The sequence below is a fragment of the Neomonachus schauinslandi genome, chromosome 10, assembly GCF_002201575.2.
Source record: "Neomonachus schauinslandi chromosome 10, ASM220157v2, whole genome shotgun sequence".
Taxonomy (NCBI): domain Eukaryota; kingdom Metazoa; phylum Chordata; class Mammalia; order Carnivora; family Phocidae; genus Neomonachus; species Neomonachus schauinslandi.
The window spans coordinates 53,083,656-53,092,906 of NC_058412.1; positions in this window are offsets into that span (position 1 = coordinate 53,083,656).

Consider the following 9,251-nt stretch of genomic DNA (forward strand, 5'->3'; position numbering starts at 1 on the left):
AGAAAGAAAGAAAGAAAGAAAGAAAGAAAGAAAGAAAGAAAGAAAGATTCAGAAACTCAGATTCTTGTGTACCCGTGTTCATAGTAGTAGTATTCACAATAGCTAAAAGATGGAAACAACCCAAATGTCCATCAACTGATGAATCTTTTTTTTTTAATGTGGCATAACCTGAGAATATTTCTCATCTTTAAAAAAATAATGAAGTACAGGTGTTGGTGAGGATGTAGAGACATTGGAACCCTGGTGCACTGATGGTGGGAATGTAAAATGAGACAGCCACTGTGGAAAACAGTATGACAGTTCCTCAAAAGTTAAAAAATAGAATTATCGTAGGATCGGCAATCTCATTTCTGGATATACACTCACAATCACTGAAAGCAGGGTCTCAAAGAACTATTTACACACCTATGTTCATAGCAGCATTATTAGCAATAGCCAAAAGGTGGAAACCACCCAAGGATGCATCAACAGATGGATGGATAAACAAAATGTGATGTATACAATCAACGGGATATAAGTCAGCCTCCAAAAGGGAGGAAAATACGACATATGATACAATATGGATGAAACTTGAGGACATTATGCTAAGTGAAATAAGCCAGTCACAAAAAGACAAATACTGTATAATTCTACTTATATGAGATACAAAGAGTAGTCCAAACCAAAGAGACAGAAAGTGGAATGGTGGTTACTAGTGGCTGGGGGGGGTTAGAGGAAGGGGGCGTGACTGTTTAATGAGTACAGAGTTTCAGTTTTGCAAGATGAAGAGAATCCTGGACATGGATGGTGGTGATGGTTGCACAACAATGTGAATGTGCTTAATTCACTGAACTGTACACTGCAAAATAGTTAAGATAGTAAATATTACGTGTATTTCACCACAATAAAGAAATGGGGGGGGGAGGAATGAACTATTGATTCATGCTACAATGTGGGTGAATCTTGAAAACATCATGTTAAGTGAAATAAGTCAGACACAGAAAAAACAAATAGTGTATGATTCCACATATATGAGGTAGTTGCAATAGGCAAATTCAGAGTCAGAAAGTAGAATGGTATGTACGGGGTGAGGGGGAGGAATGGGAAGTTATTGTTTAGTGGATACAGAGTTTCTGTTTGAGATGATGAAAAAGTTCTGAAGATGGATGCACTTAATGTCATTGAATTGTACACTTAAAATGGTTAAAATGATCTACAGAACAGCTCAGTCCTCATTAGCAAGGCATCCAAGGCCAATCCCAGTTTGACCTCCAACTATCCACAATGGAAAGGGGGCTGCTCAGGTTCTGCATCTCTGCTCTTCTTTGCCACTCAGGCAAGTCCCATAAACTTTCTGGAGCTCCCTTTCCTCATTTACAAAACGAGTTGAGTTTATATTGAGAAGTCACTGCCAGGTTCCAGGACTTCATGTGTTATCTTCCCCAGGCCCATATCCCTCCCTGAACACCTTCTCCTGTCATTTGCACAAAACTCCTGCCATTTGCAAAGATGTCACAACCCTTTCACATCTGCTGGGACATGGAACATGATAGCAGTTAAGAGAATGGCATATGGAGTCACCCACCTCCTTTCCACCTAGCTCTGTACACAGGAGCAGTGTGACCCTGGGCAGTATGGTAACCAAAGCTGAGCTTTCCCATTTGTAAGTTACAGATGGCAGTAGCTCCTATTGCATAAGGTTGTTGTGAGGATTAAATAAGGTAAAACAGGTAAAGTGTTTGGCACAATGCCTGATGCTTAGCAGGCACCTGATAAATATCAGCTGTTACTATCACTCTGTGATTCTTTCCCTATCTTGCTCCATGAGATCTTAACCAACCAATTTGCTTTCTACTTTGCACTGTTACCTGAAGAGGGGCTATGTCTTGTTCATTTTTTGAATCCTTTCTTGCAATATTTCTCAGGCTTGCCTGATGACAGGATTATCTGGGGTGCTAGTTAAACATACTGATTCCTTGGTCTCACCCCGAACCCAGGGAATGGGCCTAGAAATCTGTATGTTAAACCAGCACCCCAGGTGATTCCTATTTTCAAATAAATCTAGGAATTCAGGGACCTAGATCAGAGCCTGGCAAAAGATAGACAAATATTGATTTGTCATTTCACACAGCATATGTGGGCATTCCATATAGCAAATGTCTTCTTGACTCTATCTCTACTCAAAAATCAAAAGTAAAGCACAGAGTTTATCTATTGCTACAAAACAAATTACCCTGAAACTCCAGCACCAGAAAACAACAAACCTGTATTATCTCATAAAATTTCTGAAGGTTGGGAACCTGGGAATGGCTCAGCTAGTTGGAGCCAGGCTCAGGGTCTGTCATGAGATTGGAGTCAAGCTGTCAGTCAGGGCTGCAGTCTCATCTGAAGCCTCAACCGGAGGAAGAATTCACTCCCAAGCTTACTCACGAGGTTGTTGTCAGGCCTCAGTGTTTCCCTGGCTGTTGCTGAGACTTTGGTTCTTCATCATGTGAGCCTCGCATAGGCTGCCCGAGTGACTTCACAACTTGCTAGCTGACGCACCCCCACCTGCTTCTGTTATATGTTATTCACCACAAACAACAATGACGATCACCCTGGTGCAATGTGGGAAGGAACCACACAAGTGTATGAATACCAGGGGGTGGGGGGGGTCCCTGGGGACTGATTGTGGTATAGGCCACCTTAAGGACTGGTTACCATGCAAAACTTAGAATTCTCCTTTTTCCCCTTCAAAGACCTGACAAGGAATGGTGCCTGAGGTTAGCAAAGAGGTTAGCCACAAAGAAGATATTTTTGAACTTCAGAGTAGGGGGGTCCTGCATAACCTCTGGAGTTGGAGGGTATAATTGGGATGATTTATTGGCCCAGGACCCCCATGAAAGAAATGAAATAATGGAAATAGATACAGTCTGGTAGGTCGTATTGGGAACTCCCTTGGAGAAATCAATCCCTATGTGTCAGTTTCTGCCAGACTTCAAGAGACCTCCCTTCCACCGGAGGAGTAGACGCCCACCGGGGGCCCTACATTAACAGCTTGTCTCTGTGACAGAGTTAAACCAGGGCAACCTGAGCTTAGAGCAAAATATGGCACTAAAAAAGTTTTTTTAAAAAAAAAGGGGAGGAAAGGAAAGGAATGAACAAATCCGGTACTACGTTGGTACAATTTCTTTTTTCAAACTTGCAGCCACAAGGATGCCAACAGCCTAAAAATCTTTCCTGTGATTACAGTCTACTGCTAGGAGAGGTAAAAGTGCTTTGCCTCATCCTACCTACAAAAGAAGGCACAATATCTGAGAGAATTTGCCATCTCAGGGACCCCTCACCAAACAAGATCAAAGAACTCATTTAGGAAGCACTTTCTTTGGAGATGTCCCTCACCCCTAAATAATGTCCTTAGGCTACTTTAGATTTCTTTCCTATTTCACTAGCAGGAATCATCCAAAAAGTCCTCTGAATCTCATTTTTTCATCATTTTAGTCTATACTTATATCCTTTGGTTTACACATGGAAATTTTTAATGTCTTGGGGCATTTTTCAGCCATGTAACTCCTGTGATGCTCTAGTAAATACCACATAGAAATTCAGCTCAAGGAGCCCTCAGAATTCATTCAGTGAGCGCTCTGAGGTTGAGCAAGGAGCAAGCAGATGCTCAGGAGGGAAGCCCACTAGCCCAAGGAACAGAGAGCGCTGATTTCAGAGCCCAGACTGGAATCCCAATCTCCTGACTTTTAGCCCCATCCTCCATCTCCGACGGCCACACTCACAACACCTACTGCTACCAGCCTTCATTTGCCGCTCTCTCCATGAACCTTGGCTCTGGTCACAATTCCTCCTGGCTGGCAAATTTACTAAATCAGCTCATTTTCTGCTTTCATCAGATTTGTTCTCTTGGCACACACTCTCATCCAGTGCCATGAAAAAAATCAAGGATTCCTGGAAGAAACCCAGAGCTGGCTCGGAACCCATCCTGCTTTCTTTTCCAATTACCTCTGAAGCACTCAAGCCAGCAGTGTTTGATGGGCTTCCCAAAGCCCACTCAGTGGGTCATTCGGACTGCTCTCTGCTATTCCTCTCCACTTCCCCAAATCCCTCTGGAGGAGCCATGAAGGAAGATTCAGATAGATACAGAGACATGACCTCATTCTTGATGGAAGGCCAAACACTTCAAAGATGTCAATTCTTTCATTAATTTCATTGGTTTAATACCTCCCTAACAAATACTTAATGGTTGACCAAACTATCCCTATGTTTATCTGAAAGAATAAACAGGTAATAGCATATAAGAATTTTTTTGAGGAGCGCCTGGGTGGCTCAGTTGGTTAAGCGTTTGCCTTTGGTTCAGGTCATGATCCCAGAGTCCTGGGATTGGGCCCCACATCGGGCTCCCTGATCTGCAGGAAGTCTGCTTCTCCCTCTCCTCCCCTTTCATGCTCTCTCTCTCTCTCGCTCGCTATCTCTGTCTCTCTGTCTCTCAAATAAATAAATAAAACCTTAAAAAAAATAATTTTTTTGAAAAAGAGTAAGACGGGGAAATCTGACCTATTAATATTAAAATATTATGAAGGTTCAAGGAAACAGCACCTAATGAGCTTGAGCATAAAGTGTGCCCACTCTTGAGATCTGGGTATGTCTTTACATGAAGTCTGATAACTCAGTGGACTCGCCAGTCTGGCATATTTCACATAGGGATGGGGGAGGGGAGAGCTGAGGACAAGGATGGAGCTAGTGCATGGTATCTGCCTCCGATTCTGGTCTTCCTGACTAAGCCCCGTGGAGACGGGGCCAGAGGCAATGGGACTCTGGGAAACGGGGGACGCTGGTAGTGCTGGTTTGGGGCCCCTAGTGCAGGGAGGGAAAGAAAGGCCTCTCCTTGTTTGAGACATGTGGCCTGGTTCTAAGGCAGTGAGTACCACATGGAATGTCACAACGTCCTTCTTTGCACACTGTTTTACCTTCTGAGGCCTTGACATGGGTCCTTTCCATTAACATGGTGTTCTCTCAAGAGAAATAGCACAGCCAGGCCCCAAAAGTCTTTATGGTTGGATGTGTTGAGGGGTTGGGCAGGAGGGGGAGAAAGTGAGAACTTGAATGATAACCTCCCTCACCCCAGAGACTTCCAGAAATAAGGGTCTGGGGTTTTCTGCTTTATGAGGTTGGTGGCAGGAGACAGTTATATTTTATGTGAGTCCACTGTACCCACAAGTTAGGGAATCCTGGTGAAAGTGGAGTTATAGGAGAACACATAACAAAGGAAGCAGTCCACATCAACTATATCACCAAGTACAACACTTAAAGATAGTGATTTGATGGTTCATAGCCACTGTCTTACTAACATTCCCTATGAATATTCTTTGATACAAAGAGTTCACTTTTGTAGTTTCTTCTAAGGAAAAAAAATTAAAGGAATATTCATAACAGTGTAAAAAAATAATAAAATGTTAGAAAGACCCCAATTCCATCAAAATTACTTAAGTATCTATTAGTTTCCTACTGCTGCCATTACAAAGTACCTCAATCTAGGTGTCTTAAAACAACAGAAATGCCTTCTCTCACTGTTCCGGAGGCTAAAGTCTGAAATCAACGTGTTGACAGGGTCGGCTCCCTCTGAGACTCTGGGAAGAATTCTTCCTTGCCTCTCCCCAGCTTCTGCTGGTGGCCGACAACCCTTGGTGTCCTTGGCTTGAAGTTGTGCCATTCCAGTCTCTGCCTCTGTCCTCACAGGGCATGCTCCCTGTGTGTCTCTGTCTTCGTGGGGCCTTTTCCTCTCATAAGGACACCAGTCAGACCGGACTAGGACCCACCCTAATGATTTCATCTTAACTTGATTACATCCACAAACGCCCTATTTCCAAATAAGGTCACATTAGCAGATACTGGGGGTTCGGATTTCAACCTATCCTTTCGGAGGACACAATTTAACCCATAACAAGCATATTACGATACGTTTATGTGTGACAGAATACTATGAAGCTATCAAAAATGGGGCTGTGAAATGAATCTATGTTGCTAGAAGTCAGGATAGAAGGGTAAAGGTTACTCTCGGGGAAGGGAGATTCCTGGAAGGAGCCATTTGGAGGGCTTTTGGGTGCCAGTAATATTCTTTTTCTTGATGTGGTAGCTGGTTACATGGCTATGTTCAGTTGGTAAAAACTCAACCAGCTATACGCTTATGAAATGTGCATTTTTCTGAATGTATAGTATATTTCAATGAGAAGTTAATTAGGACCTAGCACTGTAAAAAGTGTATTGATTGACACGGAAAGATAATCATATTACTGAATGGAAAAATATCAAGTTACAATACCATATTGCAATATGATTCCATTTGGAGGGGAAAAATATTCATATATCTATAGAAGAAAATAACTGCAGAAACAAAGCAAATTGCTAACATTCAACTCAGAGTAGAAAGAAAATACAAGTTTTTCCCCTTTACTTCAATTATTTTTTATTTTCTAATTTTTTTAAATGAACCTATATTATTTGTATAATGCTTTACGTTTCATAAATGAGAAAAGTGTGAATTAATCAATAACAATGAATAGGAGATTCAACTACTAGGGAAAAATATTAATTTAGATCTTTATCTCACACTACTTTCTAAAAATGCAATATATAAAAAAATTTAAAAAGGATTAAACAGTTGAATTCAAAAAATTTAAAACTTAAAAAAATTGATAAAAATTTATCTGATTTCAGAGTAGTGAAGGTTTTACTAAGCAAAAAAAAAAAAAAAAGCAATCGATGAGCTCCCAAAAGAAAAGATGAATAGATATTTATATTTATTTCTACATTAAAATTCAAAACATTTGAAAGAAAAATCATAAACAAAACTAAAAGATAAATGTCAAACCAGGGAAAAATATTTATGACAAATGTTGCAAAGAAAAGGTCATGATTCTTAATATATGAAGTACTATTACACTGTAATAAGAAAAATAAAACAAATCAGTACTTCAGAGGAATAATGAGCAGAATACACTAATAGGCAATTCACAAAAAGAAATGTCATCTAAAAACAATGAGATACCATTTTGCCTATCACATAAGCCAACATCACAAACTAAAAATTGAAATTGGATCAGTAGCTCACTTTAAGAATCGAATAAGCTCTGTAACTTGGAAAGAATCTTGAGCTTTCTGAGATTCCTCAGCCTTTCCTGCCTTGTGTTTAGAGTCGCTCTGTAATAAATACAGGTTGATTCCGTTGATTCCACACAACCGTTTTCTCCTCTTCTGATTTTAGTTCTGCCTGACATTTACTTGAGCTGCCGCCAGGAGAACAGACACAGGCACGGGGCCAAGAAGATGATGTCATTCGAAGTAAGGTCAAGTGTCAGAGTACTTTGTTTCCTAAACTTAGAGAGAAACCACAGGAGAAGACTGAACTCACATTATACTTCAAAAATGTGTGGTTAATCTTTTGCATGGTTTCTTGAATAAGTTACAGTACTATCTTATATGCAGACCATTTTCAAGGGTGTGTGTGTGTGTGTGTGTGTGTGGTGGGGAGTGGGAGACAAGGGATATGCCTGGCAAAGCCCCAGAGGCACTTTATCGCCAACCAAAAGCCAGAATGTAGTGACGCAGCCAACCTAATGAAAACACGTTTAATGTTGATTAACCTAAAGGCATTTGGGTAGAGGGCAATGACAGGAAGGGCAAATATCAAGACAAAGGACTAGAACTTTCTGTGAAGTAGGTGAAGTAGAATGGAAGCCATGACGTAGTAAGCAGGGTTTGAGGAGTTGAAGGTGCTCACAGAAAGGCCACCTTGTAGGGGAGCACCTTCTCTTCGACTCCCTGGCCTCCTCATCCGTCCTTCCCGAGTGATGGCACCCCTCACCAGTGCTCAGCATGTATCTAGAGCTGGTGCTCACCTGCACCTGCTCTCCGTCTCAACCTCTCTTTCTCCCTCCCCAAACAAACTCCATTCTCACGAACAAGGGGATATATACACATACATAGACACATAATATATATATAGCATATATATAATGTTTAATTAGGAATAGTACATGAGGTATATATTTTCAATGTCTTTAAGTTTTGTCTAATCACAAAAGTAATGTGTTGTCATTAAAAAAAAGTAAACCATATTAAACATAGAAAGCAAAAATTGTCACATTTACCTTTATCCCTAATCCCATGATTAGCAGTTGGATATAGATAGCTTCGTAAATATAGGGTGTTTTAAAATAACCTTACATGGGGCGCCTGGGAGGCTCAGTTGGTTAAGTGACTGCCTTCAGCTCAAGTCATGATCCCAGGGTCCTGGGATCGAGCCCCTCATCGGGCTCCCTGCTCCGCGGGAGGCCTGCTTCTCCCTCTCCCACTCCCCCTGCTTGTGTTCCCTCTCTCGCTGTGTCTCTCTCTGTCAAATAAATAAATAAATCTTTAAAAAAATAAATAAATAAAATAAAATAATCTTATACAGAATTCATTAATGTGATAGTAGCATATGTTAACATATATTTTAACAAATAGGATAGACTATAAATTCACAAATGTGGAAAGTATCTGCCTCCGTGCCAGAACATTAAACATTCTGAGGCATCCATGGTTTGTTAGCACACTCTCTATGTATACGTGTGAGAGAAACCAGGTAGAAGGATGAACAATCCGTGCTTTGGTAGAATTCCAAGCTCAGATTACTCCCCCCCCCGGGGAGTTGGTCTCTTGGGAACCCAAAAGGACAAGACAATAAGGCAGTCACTCTGCATCTCGGTCATGCACAGGCAGGAAACGGATGGACCTTGGGGTAGGTGGCAGGGACGCACAGACAGGCCATATGGAAGAGCCAATAGTGGAAGTGAACTGGTCTTCGAGAGGCATCATGGTTGTGTGGCCAGACTTCCTCCACTGTCCTGACTGATGATGGGAACAACCATGAGAAAAGCCTTGGCAGTGTGTGGGGGCCCCCTTCAGTCTTGGTCCCAAAATGAGAAAAGAGAGCAGACCTGGATCTTTCCCACGTGCTGGAGCCGAGTCCCACCCAGCCCAGCAGCATTTGGCAGGGCCACAGCCCCAGACCCATGAGTGAAACAGGAATGTTTATGGTTTAAGCTACTGAGTTTCAGAGTTACTGCACCATTATTGCAGCAAAGGCTGATTAATATAGTCCGTAATGGTTTACAAATACAAGAAGCATGGAATGCTGGCGTATCCAGAATACTCCTAGAGATACCATCTAGCTCAGCACTTGTATCAGTTTGCTAGGGTTGCTACAACAAAGTAACATGAACTGAGTACTTTAAAAAACAGAAATG